Source organism: Maylandia zebra, linkage group LG1, assembly GCF_041146795.1.
Source record: "Maylandia zebra isolate NMK-2024a linkage group LG1, Mzebra_GT3a, whole genome shotgun sequence".
Classification (NCBI taxonomy): Eukaryota; Metazoa; Chordata; class Actinopteri; order Cichliformes; family Cichlidae; genus Maylandia; species Maylandia zebra.
In genome coordinates this window covers 38236577-38255531 of record NC_135167.1, presented here as the reverse complement: position 1 = coordinate 38255531, position 18955 = coordinate 38236577, and the positions used below count along the sequence as shown (strand labels likewise).

The window sequence follows — 18955 nt, the reverse complement described above, 5'->3', positions numbered from 1 at the left end:
TAATATTTCTGGTCACAGGATTCGGGTGGCAGCAAACAAACTAACCGTGAATTTCTGAATTTATGCTGCACACATTATGTGTTTGAATAGCCCAGCATACTAAAAGGTGTTTGTTACCTGGCTGAAAATTTGTGCAGTCTGTTGCCTGAAGCACTTCGTCTAACAGTTTACTGTCCTGTGCTATTTCTCCTGTTTTCATTACACATTGCTATTTTCTACGCTGTCAAAAGAGCCAGAAAACACATATTTTAGAAATATTATCGTTCGCAAGCTGCTCACTGTGAACACATTGCATAGTGGATAATGTCATTCAGCTCATTTTCACCTGTTAAATACAGCACTAGGAAATGTTTGCTTTACATTAAAATTAGAAATGTAATTGTTATTATTATGATTCTTTTTAAATCCTGTCGTGTCTGGAAGCTTTTCCAATCAGAGTTATGATCTGAGTGTACTCTTGTGCCAAACACATTTTGCTTTTCCAAGATCAGCTCCATAAATTGTATGTATTGTATGTATGTGTGATGTAATTACTTCCTTATCTGGTTTACTTATGTCAGTTTTGTTTACAAAGTTCACAGCTTGGGTGAGGTTGAGATACAGCAAATAAACCGTGTGGTCCTCACATATCCTCTGCCAGAATAGCATGCATATAGTTCTCAGCAGAGTTGTCTTTGCAATAGTTGCATATGTGTGAGTCTGAGGCCCATTTGGAACAACATTTGTTCTGTATAGTTTGTATTTGCTGTACGTTGCAGATTTTTTGACAGTGTTTAAGCATACTTGTGTCCAGAAGTTTTGATTGGTCGATCCATCTCCCTCCCACTTTATGGTTGGGATAGAAATTGATTCATCAATTTTAATTTTTAATAGCTTATACATTTTTGATAGTCATTTGAGGGTGCAGATATTAAAAAACAACTTTTTTGTATTCTGTATTCTGCAACCAGTTGGCAAGTGTTTGCCAACTGGTTACTTCAATTGCTAGCATGAAGTTTGTAGCAAAGAATGGTGTTGTACTAAAACATCCTTCCGTTTGCTTTGGTTGCTAACACGTTGCCCTGGTCATGAAATGTGCCGCATTCCCAAACACATGCAGACTCTTTGCCAAGTAGCAGTGAAACTGAAAAGTGTGATGCATATGTAACCTTTCACTTTCAAAGGAAAAGTTCCATCTTTGGAAATGTAATGGTTGCAAACGGAAGCACACCAGGAAGGCATGACTTTACTTTTACAGTGGGGCAAAAAAGTATTTAGTCAGCCACCGATTGTGCAAGTTCCCCCACTTAAAATGATGACAGAGGTCAGTAATTTGCACCAGAGGTACACTTCAACTGTGAGAGACAGAATGTCAAAAAAAAATCCATGAATCCACATGGTAGGATTTGTAAAGAATTTATTCGTAAATCAGGGTGGAAAATAAGTATTTGGTCAATAACAAAAATACAACTCAATACTTTGTAACATAACCTTTGTTGGCAATAACAGAGGTCAAACGTTTACTATAGGTCTTTACCAGGTTTGCACACACAGTAGCTGGTATTTTGGCCCATTCCTCCATGCAGATCTTCTCGAGAGCAGTGATGTTTTGGGGCTGTCGCCGAGCAACACGGACTTTCAACTCCCGCCACAGATTTTTTATGGGGTTGAGGTCTGGAGACTGGCTAGGCCACTCCAGGACTTTCAAATGCTTCTTACGGAGCCACTCCTTTGTTGCCCGGGCGGTGTGTTTTGGATCATTGTCATGTTGGAAGACCCAGCCTCGTTTCATCTTCAAAGTTCTCACTGATGGAAGGAGGTTTTGGCTCAAAATCTCACGATACATGGCCCCATTCATTCTGTCCTTAACACGGATCAGTCGTCCTGTCCCCTTGGCAGAAAAACAGCCCCATAGCATGATGTTTCCACCCCCATGCTTCACAGTAGGTATGGTGTTCTTGGGATGCAACTCAGTATTCTTCTTCCTCCAACACGACGAGTTGAGTTTATACCAAAAAGTTCTACTTTGGTTTCATCTGACCACATGACATTCTCCCAATCCTCTGCTGTATCATCCATGTGCTCTCTGGCAAACTTCAGACGGGCCTGGACATGCACTGGCTTCAGCAGCGGAACACGTCTGGCACTGCGGGATTTGATTCCCTGCCGTTGTAGTGTGTTACTGATGGTGACCTTTGTTACTTTGGTCCCAGCTCTCTGCAGGTCATTCACCAGGTCCCCCCGTGTGGTTCTGGGATCTTTGCTCACCGTTCTCATGATCATTTTGACCCCACGGGATGAGATCTTGCGTGGAGCCCCAGATCGAGGGAGATTATCAGTGGTCTTGTATGTCTTCCATTTTCTGATGATTGCTCCCACAGTTGATTTTTTCACACCAAGCTGCTTGCCTATTGTAGATTCACTCTTCCCAGTCTGGTGCAGGTCTACAATACTTTTCCTGGTGTCCTTCGAAAGCTCTTTGGTCTTGGCCATGGCGGAGTTTGGAGTCTGACTGTTTGAGGCTGTGGACAGGTGTCTTTTATACAGATGAGTTCAAACAGGTGCCATTCATACAGGTAACGAGTGGGGGACAGAAAAGCTTCTTACAGAAGACGTTACAGGTCTGTGAGAGCCAGAGATTTTCCTTGTTTGAGGTGACCAAATACTTATTTTCCACCCTAATTTACGAATAAATTCTTTACAAATCCTACCATGTGAATTCATGGATTTTTTTTTTCACATTCTGTCTCTCACAGTTGAAGTGTACCTCTGGTGCAAATTACTGACCTCTGTCATCATTTTAAGTGGGGGAACTTGCACAATCGGTGGCTGACTAAATACTTTTTTGCCCCACTGTAAGGTAAATGTTCTACCTTTCCAATTAGATTTTCACTTTTTTCCAATTTTCACTACTGTTTGGAAAGAAAATGGCAAATGTTTTTTGCAAACTACAGACAACAGCAGCAATCTGCTGGTGAGCAAAGCAACCAAAGTTAGTTGGGCAACATACACCCTTCCCTAGCAACCTTAATGGCCTTAGGCCTCAAAGAACCATTAATTGAGGTGCCTCTTCAGGGTTTGTAGAAAAATCTCTCGAAAAAGGTTTTTTTTTTTTTTTGTGGAACTAAAACTCTTGGTATCAATCTGGAGAATTATTGATGGTTCTAGCATTAAAATGATCCCTTTCTTTTTCTCTCCCCCCCAGAGAAACCCCCAAAATACGAGGACAGGACACAGCAGTAAATCTGAGTTCTTGTGACTTCAGACTTCTCTCATCACACAGTATGAATGGTGAAGGAAGTGTCTAACATAGGAGACTAATAACATGCACACTTAAATCCGAGCAAGGCCTCTCTGGGCCTGGGAGATCTGGGAGCCAATGGGGGTGTAATGAAGCATGGAGCAATGGCATGATCACCTCATTATTCTTTGCTGCTCGCTCCAGAATCCTGTGCCAAGTCCACAAGCGACTGAGGCAGCAGCAGGGACAGCAAGAGACTGAGCTGATGGGTTGATTGTGCATGCAGAGTGGATGTCACAGGGTGTGTGTGAACCAGATCTCAGCTGCTGATTGCTAAGAATGGTTCTTTATTTTATTCAAAATAACAGCAACTTCCTAAGGATTATTTTGGATACATAAAGAGATCAGTCAGGTTAATGGATGGCACATCTGTTTTGTTTAATCGGATGAACTCTGGTCATGTACGGCACCTTTAGCTTTTTATGTTTTCATAGTTGTGGATCGAATTAAAACAGTGAAAGTGAAAAACATTAGTTTCCTTAAAAAGTGAAGGGATAGCCACATGTCCGATGCCCTCCCTCTATTTTGGTCCTCTATGCCAAGCAGAAGAATAACAAAGTCGAAGCTTTTAACCCCCCTTGACTTCCCTCCTCACTCTCCCATCTCTAACCAAAGCCAGAATCCCTCCCAAAGTCCCCAAACTCATCTGGAAATCTTTCTTATCTCAGCTCATCCCAGTTTTTCACCCAGCACCAACGTTCTCGGCAGTTTGAGCAGCACTGAAAATTTAAGGATTCCAAACCCAAATTCATCCCAAAATCTAACCTGACTATGAATGTGCGTGCTCTCAGAAAAACATGCTGTGAATATTTGAAAAGCCCTGCAGCATTTCATTGCTTTAGTCTGTGTGTCCAGGTGAGAGAGAGCAGTGCCATTTGATCTTGAGTTAACAAGGAAGAGATGAATTAAAGAGACGTTTTTGTCCCCACAGAACAAGAGTCTTGATGCATTTGGATGCACCACGTGCTCTTAAAATGCAGAATTTCTCCTGAGAGGCGGAGCAGCATTTGTGATGTTTGTTTGTTGTTGCAAAGCATATGGATAGTGATCAAAGTTAGACATACTTTAACTTTAAAAGAAACGTGGTACGAAGCACGTTTCAGACCAAAAATTGCAATCTTGAAAGAACAGAGAAAACGTGATGCATACATTTCCATCAGCTTGTTTATTATGACCAGACCCAGTGACTCAGACTCTGTATATCTCGTAACATTCCTTGAAACTGCTTAACATCTCTGAGTCTTGGGTCTGAATTTCTAACATGTCGTCTTGGTTTTGACAGAGATCTGCAGCGTTCACAGCTGACAAAGACATATCGTCTGATTAAATGGCAGCACATGAAACTATGGGAGCTGATAACTATGGATAGCTGAAACTCACTGAAACGATGCAAAATAAACATGAAAATGTTTATTACTTTGAGTACTTTGAATGCTCAGAGTAGAAAAGTGCTATATAGGATCTAGCCCATTTAACATTGTTATACAATGTGGTTGTAAACTGAGACAAAATGTCCATTGCCAAGTTTAGAGTTAAAAAATGAACAGAATGGGATTCAAACTGACGACTACAGGTGAGGACAAACCTATTAACTTTGTAAAGCTCAAAGCATGTAAAATCAAGTCAGATCTGAGGAACTGGAACTGGGAATCCCATCAAGGTGGAAGGAATCACGAAGACCTACACCTGAGCTACAGGTGTTCACCTACTAACCCGAAGGTTGGTGGTTCCATCCCAGTCTGCATGCCAAATGTTCTTGGGCAACATACTAACCCCATGTTGCCCTCCAATACATACATATGAATGTCTGTGGGAATGTTGGATAGAAAGCAGCTTAGAAAAAGTGTTTTGTGTGATTGGGTGAATGAACAAGTTGTGCAAAGCACTCTGAGTGCTCAGAGAGTAGAAAAGCGCTATATAAGAACCAGCCCATTTACCATTTACCAAGAACTGATATGTGAAAATTTTGAAAGAAAACCTCAAGCAGTCGGTTGTGAAACTGGGTCTGGGTCGTTTCTTTGTCTTCCAACAACACCAACCCAAAACATGCATCGCTCTTTGTAAGAATCATTTCCAACTGAATGGCCTGCACAAAGCCCCGACTTGAACATATGTTGGGTGAACTGAAGACCAAGGTCTGTGCCTGAAGATCATCAAATTTGGAGGATCTTAAGAGATTTGTCAAAGAAGAATGGCCTAAAAACATGTGAGACTTAAAAACTGCATGACTACAGGCTCTTATACAGCAAAAAAGATACACAACTGACTTTCAGCATCAGGGGTCAAATAATTTGATTTTTGTGAAATAATATTGTTTCTGTGTGCGATTAAAATATAAAGATCAGAAATAAAACTATAATATTTGGAAAGGCTGCGTTAAAGTTTTCTTTAGTTTTGGTGCCTCAAAATACTTTTAAAGAATGACATTTTTTTTATGGCGGGCTAATAATTCTGACCCTATCTGGATTAGACGCAAACACACAAAATTTATCTTTATGTCCAAAATGTTTCTCCCATCTTTTAGCTTGTGAGCCACACCTCCTTTTTCATCTCCAGTAGAGGCCATAATAGAGTGATTTTTAAAAACACATTTATTTACTTAATAATGATCCATATAAACATTCAGCTCTGCTACCACTTCCAACATAAATGAAGACAGAAAACTAAACAGCAGTGATGTTTGCAGGGTTACTGAAGTTGGACTACCTGGTATATAATGTTGTGCTACGTGATTGCTAGCGACACAGCTATGTTAGCATAACATTAGCACAGTGAAGCTGGAGGATGAACGCCAACTTTTTTTCCAATCGATAAAAGTTAACGTGAGGGATTCTGGTGGTCAGGGACAAATGCAGTCGCATAGCAGGATGCTATACACGGGCCAAACTTCAGTCAGGAGAACAACTGAGATTATGCATCCACAATACGAGGTTAGTTAATATACTGCAACAACATGGGAATAGAACAGCTGCGAGAGAATTCAACATTAATGAATCAATGTTACGGAAGTGGAGGAAGCGCAGTTTTTGGCTTTCCCCATATTTCAAAAGTGCTTCATCTCTTTGCTATGACTGTCGGCATATTGTGCAGATGATAATAGTTGTAGCCACTGCGATGCTTTCGACCAAAACAGGCGCAGCTTGATGACATCATCAACATGCGCTATCGCGATAGAGTGATACAGTCAAAATCTCTATCGTTGGCCAAATTTATATCGTTTCTATCGTATATCGTTTATATCGCCCACCCCTACTCAACAGTGCCTCCTGCAGTTCTTCTAGAGTTGAGGGATGATTCAAGACAATGTTGTCTTGAATCATCCCTTGTTAATAATTTGCCAAAGGTTTGTTCTGAAACCTTTGGCAAATTATTAACAAACTCCTCCGTCTTCTATGCATTTCACAGATAATTTGAAAACGTTAACAGACAAGAGCTCCCTCTGCTCTTAGCCCTGGCAGAACAGTCGAAGCAGTTTTGTGCCTCAACTTTGCTGATTTGCATTGTCTTTGCTGATCATTATGTGACAACTGCTGCAGCAATACATCATTACCAATAGTTGGCAAATTGGACAGGATGATCTTTCACAAAACAACTCCCCTCTCAACTAGGCTATTCACCTTGTCTATAGAATCCAGAAACATGACAACCGCATTATTTCTCCTAGACCCTGCCTTCATGCTGTCACATTCGACAAGTTCCCCTACAGCCAAACAACACTTCTCAACCGAGTAATTCAATGGGTATTTTAATACCATACTGACAGGAAAGGCTCCAAAAGCCTTCAGAACCACATATCATTTCCGCTATCGTACCCAGCTAAGTGCTATATGCTGCTGAAAAAAACACCAAAAACACGCCAGTGAAAGAAAGTTGTGTGAACAGAGCTAAAATGTGAATCACCACTGTAAAAAGTAAAGTTCAAACCTTTAGAAAACCTCACACTCATTCTCCTCTCCACACATGCAGCAGACGCTCATGCATGCACACCCAAAAGAAAGACGGACAGACAGAACATGTTCTGTTCAGTATGCCTTGAATCTGCTTTAACTCATCAGGAAAGTGTTCACTGACATCACTGATCAAAGGGAAGTTATTCTCCCAAACTCTGCTATACAGCTGGATTCTGCAACCACAGGAGTCACCCCCTGCTGGCCATTAAAAAGAACTAAGGCGCTTCAGTATTGTCTACTCTTTTTAGAGCCAGAAGCTACATCCATCTTTTATTTCGTCTATGATAACGGCAATCCACAGATTCAATGTGGTCATCTCTCTTATGTAAGCAAAGCATGTCTGGTCGAAGGTTTCAATAAAATATGGAAGCATAACAGAACCCAGCATATTCACATCACTAAGTGAGCCCCCAGTAGCAGAGGACATTGATTGCAACTTAATCCATCCCATTGTGAGTTGCTTTTAAAACTGGTTTATTGTTTTTTACAACACAAAGACAAAACCATCAAGATTACGAAGCAAGCATGGAAAAGGAAGAAACCCTTAAGCTCTCTATAAATTACCCCTTTAGTTCCCTTAATTTATTTTCATCAACACCAAAGCTTCATATGCCCTAATACATGATACATGTGCAGCAGCTAGTCAGTAGCAATATTTAAAATGCATGCTCATCAAATGCACTCCAAATCGTGACACGGGAGATTAGTTTGTGGCCATAAAGGTTGTATAATATAAATGTAGCACAGTATTCCGTCACAGGAGGATCAAATATTCTCGTAAGGTCATCCAGTGAGAGAATCTGCCAAATCGAACATGTGGCGCTACCTGCCTCAAACCCTTGTGAATAAGGGAGTAGCTGAACGTAACCTCAGTGCAATGTAAGACTGAAAGCAGTGTGTGTTTATTTCATCGTGTTAGGGTTTGGTACAGCTTTACGAAATGATGATGATTTCTACAAATTAGAAAGCGCTGTTCTGTTTTCACAACAACGCAATAAATGTTTTAATTTTTTTTAAACACCAAAATCGATAAATAATCATCACAAAAGATTACGCTGTCAATATTGAACAAAATGAGTGTGATTATAGTTTTGCCAAGGACTGTGCAGCCCTAGCTTGTTGCACAAAAACGGAAGTGATTTGTGTCACTTGAAAGGTTGCCTTCAGTTGACACCTATGGTTTCCCACAGTTACTTTTTTTCTAACCATTACCTCGGTCACTCTTCTTTGATTGTGTCCTGACAAAGACGTGCCAGGAAGTGGATGTTGGGGACATTTCGGTCAGCGATATTCTTCCAAGTTGATTTTCCTTCTCCCAAGATTTTCCTCTTCCATCAGTTTTTTTTCCTGGTCTCCCGTTGTACTCTCAGCCTGCTGCGATCCCCTTCTTTTCTTTTTTTCTTTTCTTTTCTTTTTGCGTTGTTGTCTCCTTAACTGGACTCCCCCAGGCCTGATTCTTTGGCTCAGTGGGGCTGTTGCTTGGCCGCTTTCTTTCTGTGGGCACACAAGGACTCCTGGATTCAGAGCTGACATTGATTTTCCTTTTCTTTGGCAATTTGAACCATGAAGAAAATGCAGACGCTTAGTAGTAGTATGTTTTTTTTTTTATTTTTTAATTTTTATTTTTTAAAATGAGATCATTTAGATAAATGGCAGTAAGTCTGGGACAGATGAAGACTATTCTTATCTTGAATTCTTTAACTCATTTAACTCGATGCTTTCAGGAAGCACAAGCAAGTCAATATTGTTTTTTTGCTCATACTGCTGCAGTTTTTCCTTCTGTTAACTTGCATTTCCTTCTTGAGCTTTCCAGAAACAGCAAAACAACCAGGGTTTCGTTAGCCGCTGTTTCTGCAAAGAGCAGAGCAAAAAGTGTGGACTACAGCAGATGTTCAGGCAGGACCAGCACTACGGGGAAGTGGCTGAGGGGGCAGTTAAAAATGGTGATGGGGCAAATTTTATCCTGCTGTGCCTATTTTTACCTTTTCTTTATTAATCACCTAGAAATATAATGGCATGTTTGACTCAATTTACCCTGGTTTATCTTCCATTATTACTTAAATTCCCATACAGAAAAGAAATAGTAAAAACTTATATGTGATTACTCATGAAAGTGGCCACTTTCGCATTACTTTCATACATTGTTTTAGTAAGTATCCAAAACATACAAGTTTCATTATATAATTTTTCAAGGGATCTTATATCTGTTTTCACACTTATATGCTTTTCATACAAGTTTCACACAAGACAGATACAAACTTTATAAGATTTATATATATCTTTTCCATATGGGTTAGTACCATTTATAAAATGATTTCCATGTTTTATGCAGTATGACTTGAAACTAGAGATTCTAGCCCAGAAAAATCATCAGAGATATGTTCATGCAGGTCATAAAATAGAGAGCTAAAAGTCGTTCTATACAGCTGGATTTGGTTTTTTTTGCGACCCGGGGAATTGCATCCAGCTGGGTATTAAATACAATACTGTTAATATTGTGAATTGAATGAAATTAGCGAATTCATTTATTTTGCATTAGCTCAAAAAGAATCTGTACAGCCATGAAGAGCAGCCAAAGCAGAAACATAGATGCGTTCTGTCTTCTGACACTCCCTTCAAGCACAGCGTTATGTCCAAATTCCTCGACGACATTGATCCGTATCAGGATAGCGTCACACAGTTGCTGCAGACTTGTCGGGTGCATCCGTACGTGAATCATAGAATCATACATGTGGTGACTATGGTCACCAAATTTTTGTCATTTAATTTTTTTGTAATTGTTCGTTTAGTTTAGCATGAATCCTCTTGAAAAAGAATAGTTTTTCCGTTTTTGTTTTTCTTGTTTTTTGAAAAAAAAAAAAAGCTTGCCAAAAAATACTTAAACTTTAAAAATGTATGTTGTCCTTTGTCCTTCTAGTGGGCCAGATTAGAGTCTTTGCTGGGCTGATTATGCCATATTTGACACCCCTGCTGTATACCATAGAGATGGCTGTGTGGGGAAAATCTTAGTAGATCAGCAGTTTCTGAAATACTCCGACACCAACACATCTGGCACCAACAACCATCCCAAATTCAGAGTTACGTGAATTGCTACCATGTTACTGATTGATTAGATATTTGTGTTAACAAGCAGTCAAACAGGTGTACCTAACAAAGTGACAGTGACTGTATAAGGGCTTTGACTTGACCACTGTTCAGGCAAATTAGCTTGGCTGACTCCAGTCAGTTCACTGTTGAGATTTTGCAGATCATTGTCATTTTGTAGAATTTGAAACCGCTGCAGCTGTGCTGTGATCACAGTTTCACACATCAAAGACTGTGTAGCAAGGGAAAAAATTAAAAGGCTGTAAATTGGCTTCAGTGTGGTGTGACTCGTGTCTGTTTGTGTCAGCAATTAAGTCACTTCAGTTTACATTTTTAATGTTGCCTCCACGTGTTCTGGCCTGAAAAATACAGAATTGGGAAAAAGAAGTGGTTTCAGTGGAAGTAGAGAGTTAGATTTGTGTGATACATACCCAGATAAGGTTGGGAAACGTGCAGTCTGCTGAGACTGACTGCACATCCAGATGAACAGAATCAACCTTTTGGGTCATTACTGTTTATTGTACCTTTCTAGCTACTCTTAAATCTGCTACATTGGATTGGTTGCGCTGAACAAGTCCCTGATGTGAAATGTGCCCTAGCCATTATCCTTACTTGACCTTGTTATTTAGCACCAGACCTCGCTGAAAATGGAAAGAAAGTCTGAATACTGGGTCTTAATTTCTCAGTTAAAGAAAAAAAGGAGGGGTGGCACCATATATAAAGGATGGATTTAACCTCCGGATACACAATATGAACCCAATGAATGCCGTAAATGGGGAAAATGACCCTATTTGTCGCATGATTTATGGCCTCTGTAAACATTTCTTCTAATGACTTTATAGCCTGAGTCAGAAGTTTCAAGTTCTCTTTAATACTTCAGTAAGATGATGTTCATTTGGTAAATGATGCTCCCATTATAGTCTAATGGACAATAGAACAGGGAGTGCTTTAGGATGAGGTTATTTTGTGATTGACAAAGTACTGCTATTATAGTCATACAATGTTCCTGGAGTTATAATTCAGGTCCACCCCTCACCCAGCATGTCCAGTCTTGTGAAAAAAAACAATGCCAAACCTGAGGCTTTAAAATAGCCGCCCACTAGCCAGTGTGTCACGCCACAGTGACGGCCATCCATCTCTTAAATAGTCTATGGTTGTTAGTTAGAGAGAGACATAACACAGAAGACACCGTCAGCAGCTTGGGGTTTTTCCATGTCTGGTATTGCATCAGTGTTTCCTTGTGTGTTTTTAGTAGTTTGTGACTTGACTGTAAACTTAGGACAGGTGAGTTAAAATGACCGAAATCTGCTCTGATATTTAGTAGTTTCAGTACAAGAGAATGGAGACTATAGCGGGGGACTGTTGTGACATGAGTGCAAATGAACTGGGCGAATAATATAAATCCATATCCTTCACTTCCACTGTATTTATTTTAGTTTTGTTGTTACAGCCATTTTATTTGATCTTGAATGCATTTGTTGTTTTTTATTTTAAAAAGTTGTGAAACTCTTGTTTAAATGATCAATTGTGCTGCCTCCATAGAAATTCCGTCTGTTTTTATTTAAAGGCCTCACTTAACTTGTGCATTTTTTATAGATGTACTCGAGGCTGGTACAACACACATCTGACTTACTTGTTAATAATTTGTTTTAAGAAACTGCCATGGTTTGTTTCTTTTCCCCTAAAGCCTAAATGAGCATTTAAGTTTTTGTCAAGTCAAAAATTACATTGAGTTTACTTGAAAAATGACAAACTGTCCATGTTAAAAAGCTGAAGATGTGTATTTCTGGCATTCTGTGTGTTCTCGCATGCAGGGGTCAGAAATCACCCAACAGCTATTTTTATACAGCAGGTGGGGGGACCCCTGAGGCATGCCTACAGTGGAAATTTACCTGCCCCCCAATGTCTGTGTCTGTGTCTGGGGATTTAAGATTGGCACGTGACAGATAAGAGCAGTGATCCTCCCCCCGTGTCTGTGCACTCACACAGAGAGTATGCACCACGGTGCGTTTGCATGTGCTAAACTCTGCTAAGCCTCGGCCGTGGGGAAGAAGAGCACATTTTCTCTTTCCAGAAATATCTTCATTGCTGTAAGAAGAATCAAATAATCAGATTAGCTAAGGCCATGCAAACTAAGCTGAATCCCTTGATTGTGTTTACTACCAACTAAAACAAAAAGACAAGCTCCTTCTCACACTGGGCTGGACTCAGTCTGGGGTAGATGGCCCCCTCCTCCTGCTCCTCTCGCCCCAGGCCGTATGGAGGAGCTTTAATGGCTGCTGTTGTTTCACACTAAGAGCCAATCTGGCTGTGCTCCTGGAGCCATCAGACGGGCTGTTAGCACACAAACAACAGCATCACTCCAGCTATCAGCTGCAGTAAAAACAGTGTGGGACCTCCTGTGGTTCAGGATGATCCTAGCCCCCCCACATCCTCGTTGATGCTGGTGCAGATTAGACTGTCGGCATGCGAGGAGACTGTTTGTCACAGGCTCTGGCTAAGATCGGGCTCCGGGGCAGAATTTCTCGGATTTTTGACAGGCGTCGTGTCGCCTCCCTCTGTTCTATACAACAGAAGAGAGGAGCTGCCGTCTGGATGGAGCCCAGGCAATGCCAGGGAGGACAAAAGAAAGACAAGATTTTTTTGTGTATGTTAATTATTTTCCCTCTTCTTTTTTCACTCCTGCCGTCTGCTTCTCTGTCCCCCTGTTTCCCTCCAGAGCTTCACCCCACAGTGTTCCCTTCCCGAAAGTCAACCGTTGTAAGCCCTGCCCACAGACTTGGAGTCACGTTTTACACAACACCCCTCACAACAATAACCCGTGATGTTTTTATCTCAGTAAATCAGTCTGATTGGAAGGCACCATTGATCCATTCCAGTGCTCCTGAGCTTTTTCATCAGGCATTCTTTATGGAAAAGGCAACGATGGATACAGTTCAAAAAGATCAAAAAGTCTGAAATAAAAATTTAAGGAAAATGATATCCTAAAATGCATTTACATTCATTTTTTACATTTTTTTTAAGTCGTTGTGGTTTTATTGTTGCTTGCTTATTTTTGTTTTGGCCCATTATTAAGTGCTTAATTTATTTGAGAATGTAGTTATTTGGGCCAAGGCCAAGAATAATGCTGGTCATCTTCTACTCTTGCATTAGCAACTTCAAAGTAGCTTCAGAGCTAGTCTAAGACAGCCATCCCACTTCCACAGTATAAAAGGTCCGGTGGCTACTGTGACATCACTCATGTCACCTTTGTGATTGGATCAGACTGAAAACACAAGCTCATTGGCTAAAGGAATTCGAAGTCATTAGCCAATTGTTTATTTCCGAATCTTATTCTATGACACTGAGGGGGGAAAAAATCTGTTTGCATTTTAATCAGTATCACTCCCTCCAGTTAATACACGACACCACGGTTCTTCATTCATTGATGGATTTATTCTTCCGTCAAACTTCTCCTCAGAAACACCATAAAATCCACCGTCAAACTGTTATTACATAAAAGTACAGAATGACCAACATAAATATTACAAATAAACATTTAAACCCAAGTTAACAAATACGCGATAAACAAACACAGTTAACGTACCTCGCTGGCTGCACGTAACCGTGAGGGAATGAGTCCGCTTCAGGAACAAAACTTAACAAAAATAATTCCCAATTTCTTCTTCTTTGCAGCTTTCTTTTACTTTAAACTGCTTATTTATTCCTTCTTCTGCCTTAGTTAACTTATTAACTTAGCTTCTTTGCACATGCTTTTTACTTCCCTTTACGTCACTTAAAAAGGCCTGTGTGCAACACAGAATGAACCTTAGTTCCTACCCCAAAAGGAACAACAATAAATAAATAAAATAAATAACATAAATGAACACAATAAATTAAACAAACTGACATAATTTACATTTATGGCAGTTAAAATCAGTGTAATCCAAAACAAGTAACTGAAACCATAAATGTTTAGAGAGGTCTGGGCACTTTTGCAGCTACAGCTATTGCTCCCTGGTGGCCATTTAAGAGAATGCAGGTCTAATGGTGCAGACGACAGTCAGGACATGTTCCCCGACCCAAAGGCGCAGGGAACAAACGCTCTTGTCCACTGGAAAAACTCCAACGTACAGGCAGCAAGGCGAGGGGATACTAAGATTCCTACCTCAGCCTGCCGCCTCTCGCCAAGGGCAACTCTAGACTAAGGGAGTCCAGCTCCTCTCCAGGGTTCTGGAGCCCTTTGCGTTGAGCTGGTACCTCTCAACCTCACGCGGTGGATCGGGTCCTTCCCCACCAGAGAGGTGACATTCCATTTTCCAATCGTTAGTCTCGGTAGCTGGTGATTGGCCCAACAGGGTCTCTGACCCCGGCCGCCGCATGGGCCCACCCTACAGGTAGTAGCCCCATGTCCCATGGTCTCCAGGCGCTCGCCCTCGGGCACCCTCCCTGGGCCTGGTTCCAGGGTGGGGCCCTGGTAACCCTATCCTGGGCAGGGTGAATTGTTCCCTAGATCTTATACTCACAGGGGTTTTTGAATCCTCTCTTTGTCTGGTCCATCACCTGAAACCAGTTTGCCATGGGAGGCTGTACGAGGGAGCAAAAGCCCCCTGGCAACATGAGATCCCTGGGACACACAAGCCCCTCCACCATGTGAAGGTAGCGGATGTATGGATGGAAGGAACGTTTAGTATTTCCAAACAAAAATTGCTGCACTACATGTATTACAAATAAAGAAAACGTATCATGACAGTACCCGTAGATCTCCATCAAATACCATATCCCATCAGTATGACTACATATAAATTATTACCTATAAAGAATATTCAACTGAAAATAATTTGTTCTGTGGTAAACAGGCAAATGAGATACAATCGCTAAGACTGTTTGAAAAATCCATGCAGCTGAGGGTCTTCTTTGTTCTGGAGAGCTTTCAGTAGACCGGAAGAAACACTGCAAAGGAGAGGTAGAAATGACTGAAAAGTCTTAAAAATGATCCAAAAAGATTCAGTTTAATGTCATTTGGGCAAAGAAAGAGGGTATGTAACTAGTACTAATGGCTTATTTATTGACTTTTTTGAAAAGGTTTTGCATTTGATGTTTAAAATGGCACAGGAGTCCTTGTTGCTTAAAAAGACGAGCTGCTGCACTGCTGAACCTACGCATGCACAGGAAGTGATGTAGTATTTAGCCTCAAATTAAAGAAATAGACAACCTCACACTCCTGTGCAGGTTGATCGACAGAGGAGACATGGTTTCAGAGCGCTGGCAACCGAAAAACCTTGTGAATTTCAACTTGAGCAATGACAGTAATGAGAAGCTCTGTCTGCTGCGTGATTGACAGCTCAGTCTGTAGCTTTTGCTGTTTGATATTCAGATGCTTTTGGTTGAGCAGCTCAGAGGAAATCTTCACTCTTTCTGTTCATTTCTGTTAAAAAAATATTATTCTTTAGTATCTTATAAGATTGTCTGAATATTAGTAATTGTTCCAGTCCTGCCATACAGCTGCTGTCATCTCATAGCTATTTTTATTTCTGCAGACTGGATCTTCCCCGGATGGTTCCTGTTGACTTCGACTGAAGAGCCTCTCCGTCACTTCTCATCACTTTACCCCACACGGGGATTTACATTAGCCAATCTGGTGAGGAATCTTTTTAATTAATTATATTTTTTTGCCTGTAAAACACCCCCTCAGTGAGTGCGTGTGGACCTGCATAGAGTCTCTGAAGAAAACGACTGAAGAGTTGGTGTAAAATCAGCTGTGTGGGGACATAATAGGATTCAGTTTATATCTGATGAGATGCAGAGAAATCTTCAGAGACCAGATTCACAAATTCTTGGATGTAATCCAGAGATGAGCTGCTTGGAACTGGTGAATGTATTGTTTTGGCTCTTTGTTGATTCCTGTGCATGTGCGTTTACGTGACTGGTTTTGTGATATTTTTTTTCTGTTGTCTTGTTTGTGTGACATGACAGGAAATCTAAAATGTTCAGCAGCAGCAGCAGCAGCTGTGGTGCTTTACCCAGCAAACACCTCTAGAACATGTTGTCCCACATCACAAAGGTCATTGCATAATTATGTTGTGTAAATTAGCATCCAAGGTATTTATCCCCTGTGGCTGTCACATGGTGTTATTTTTCTTCTTCTTCCTCTTAATAGAGCTGCAGTGGAAATTATTTATGTGTGCTTGAAGCAGTTTGGGTACAAATTTAGCTCAGAGGAGCAGCTCTCTGAGGAAGCTTCCCATACGATCGATGCTGCACTGTTATATGATTTTCTGTAGCATCGGACTTGCTAAATGGAAGCATCACAGCACTTTGTTTTTCTTCGGCTGTTGCTTTTGAATTGATGTCTGCATATTTTTAGTCATTTATGTAAAATTTTAATGTGCCAGACTTATAACAAGTAATGTCTTTGTAGATGTTACTCAGATGTTTGCAGTTTTACAGGTGGCCGACTAGTGTGTTTAATTAAAAACGGCAGCTTTTGAATCAGGGGCCGTTTGGACTGGGTGATGAATCAGATTTGAATTAAAATTAAAATAAATTACAATTTTGGCTTGGAGCAGTTTTGGGTTAAATGCTGTTAGGTCTGTGGATAACACAAACTGTAGACATCTTGAATCTTTACATTTAAAACTTGCATTTAAAGCTGCATTTCCTCCAAAAAGTAACAGAGGCAGCATCTGCCTACAAGGGTTCGAGTCTAGCTTTACAAAAGAAACAGTCACCAGCATAGAAAAAACTACAAATGGAAGATTTCAACTAGTGCAACTGCTGTAATAGCTCTGTCCTGTTTGGAAAGAAAAGCAAAGTAAGTTGTACAAGTACTTTGCATTCAAAAACTCCACAGCTGAGGTTTTGCTTCAACATCTGCCAGAGCAAAACTCTGCGTGGCCTCTTAGCACAGGTCAGTTGCATCCAGTGTCCCACAGGCTAATTAAGCCCAACCAGGAGTCCTTCTAGTGCTTGATGGCTCCCTTCACTTCCAGTGTCCACCAACCCATTCAGGGATTACCACCATGACAGCTACCTTGAGGTTTGGAAACAGGGTCCATGTCCAGAGGCTGATGTCACCAGCTTTCCTCAGAATACTGTTGAAGTTGGAATTAACAATCCTATGGATCCCAGCCTCTGCCAGATTTTTCTACCTTCTCTGTATGTTTTGGGTGTCCCCGCCCAACTGCTCACCAGCTGGTCATCAGGAGCTCAGCTCCTCTCTTCACCTAAATGTCCAGAACACACAGCCACAGGTCTAATACAGAATCAATCATCGACCTGCAACTGAGTGTCCTGATGCCACTCTGCTGTGCGCTAAAGAATGCATTTGTGTTCAGACATGGTGTTAATCAAGGACAAACTTTGACTTGCAGAGAAGTCCAATGATACAACACTGCTCAGGTTCAGATCAGGGAAGCCGTTCCTCTAGAACAGGGGTGGGGAACTCCAGGCCTCGAGGGCCGATGTCCTGCAGATTTTAGATCTCACCCTGGGTCAACACACCTGAAATGATTAGGTCATTCCAGACCTCTGGAGAACTTCAAGACATGTTGAGGAGGTCATTTAGCCATTTAAATCAGTTGTGTTAGATCAAGGACACATCTAAAACCTGCAGGACACCGGCCCTCGAGGCCTGGAGCTCGACACCCCTGCTCTAGATGACTCACCTCCAGCCCTCACTGTCGTTTCACACATGAGCATTGAAATATCCCAGTAGGACAATGGAGCTGCCAGGTAGGGCACCCTCCAGCACTGCAGCCAGCAACTTCAACAAGGCTGAGTACTTTGTATTATTAAACTGCAATCTGGATGCCTTCCATGAGCCACAGTTGCATTAAAGCAATGCTCTTGTCCACTTGAAAAAAAAAAAACCAATTTTCAGGCACAAGAATACCTTCCTCTGCCAGCCACGTCTCGCCAAAGACAACACAGCCCAAGCTGAGTATGACATCAGGACTCGCTAAGGCTCCTCCCACAACAAAGACAAAAGAGAGATCATCAGTTACACAAAAGTGTCATAATCCTATTTCCCACCAAACTGTTAATGGCAGCAGCAAAATAATAAGATGTTGGCTATCCCAGTGGTCTGAAACTATACAACCATACCTCATGCTCGTAGCCTGACAGTCCCGATTGGACAGAGTAGTTAAATGTGGTGTGTTTCAGTGGGGTTTTTTTTCACATTAATTAGATAGCAATAATTAAATATTAAAATGCTATTAAAAGTTCTTAAATGAAACTGCTGGACACCAGTTTAGAAGCTGTAACTCTAAATGTTAAGAAAAAATCATTAGCACCACTAATCAGTTACTTGAGTAGTCTTCAGTGCCCTGACTTGATAATGCTAGACTGCACCACAGGACAACCACCTGGTGTCTGACACCAGATTACCTTTCAGGTGGTAAATATCTCAAATCTCTCTCGCCTGTTAATGAAACAGGCAGCAGCTGCAGTAGCCTGTTGGCTATCGTGAATGATAGCCAACACACACACAGTTAACTGTCTGGTTAGGCAGATTTACATCACCAAGTTAGACCTGAGCACTGATGCACTGTTATCATATCTAAAAGACCTCATAGTACAATACAGGGAGTGCAGAATTATTAGGCAAGTTGTATTTTTGAGGAATAATTTTATTATTGAACAACAACCATGTTCTCAA

At 41.1% G+C, this 18955-nt stretch overlaps 1 protein-coding gene across 3 annotated transcripts in view; it reads left to right on the top strand.

The window, feature by feature from the left end:
- Window positions 1–18955, top strand: part of large2 (LARGE xylosyl- and glucuronyltransferase 2) — a 138908-nt gene that overhangs the window by 45161 nt on the left and 74792 nt on the right. For 2 of the 3 annotated variants that reach the window (XM_024803198.2, XM_076885821.1), the window contains exon 2: window positions 15834–15934. The exons of the other annotated variant lie outside the window; for it this stretch is intronic. The gene's annotated coding sequence lies outside the window, so the exon portion shown is untranslated. The remainder of the gene's footprint in view (window positions 1–15833; window positions 15935–18955) is intronic. 3 annotated transcript variants of the gene reach the window in all.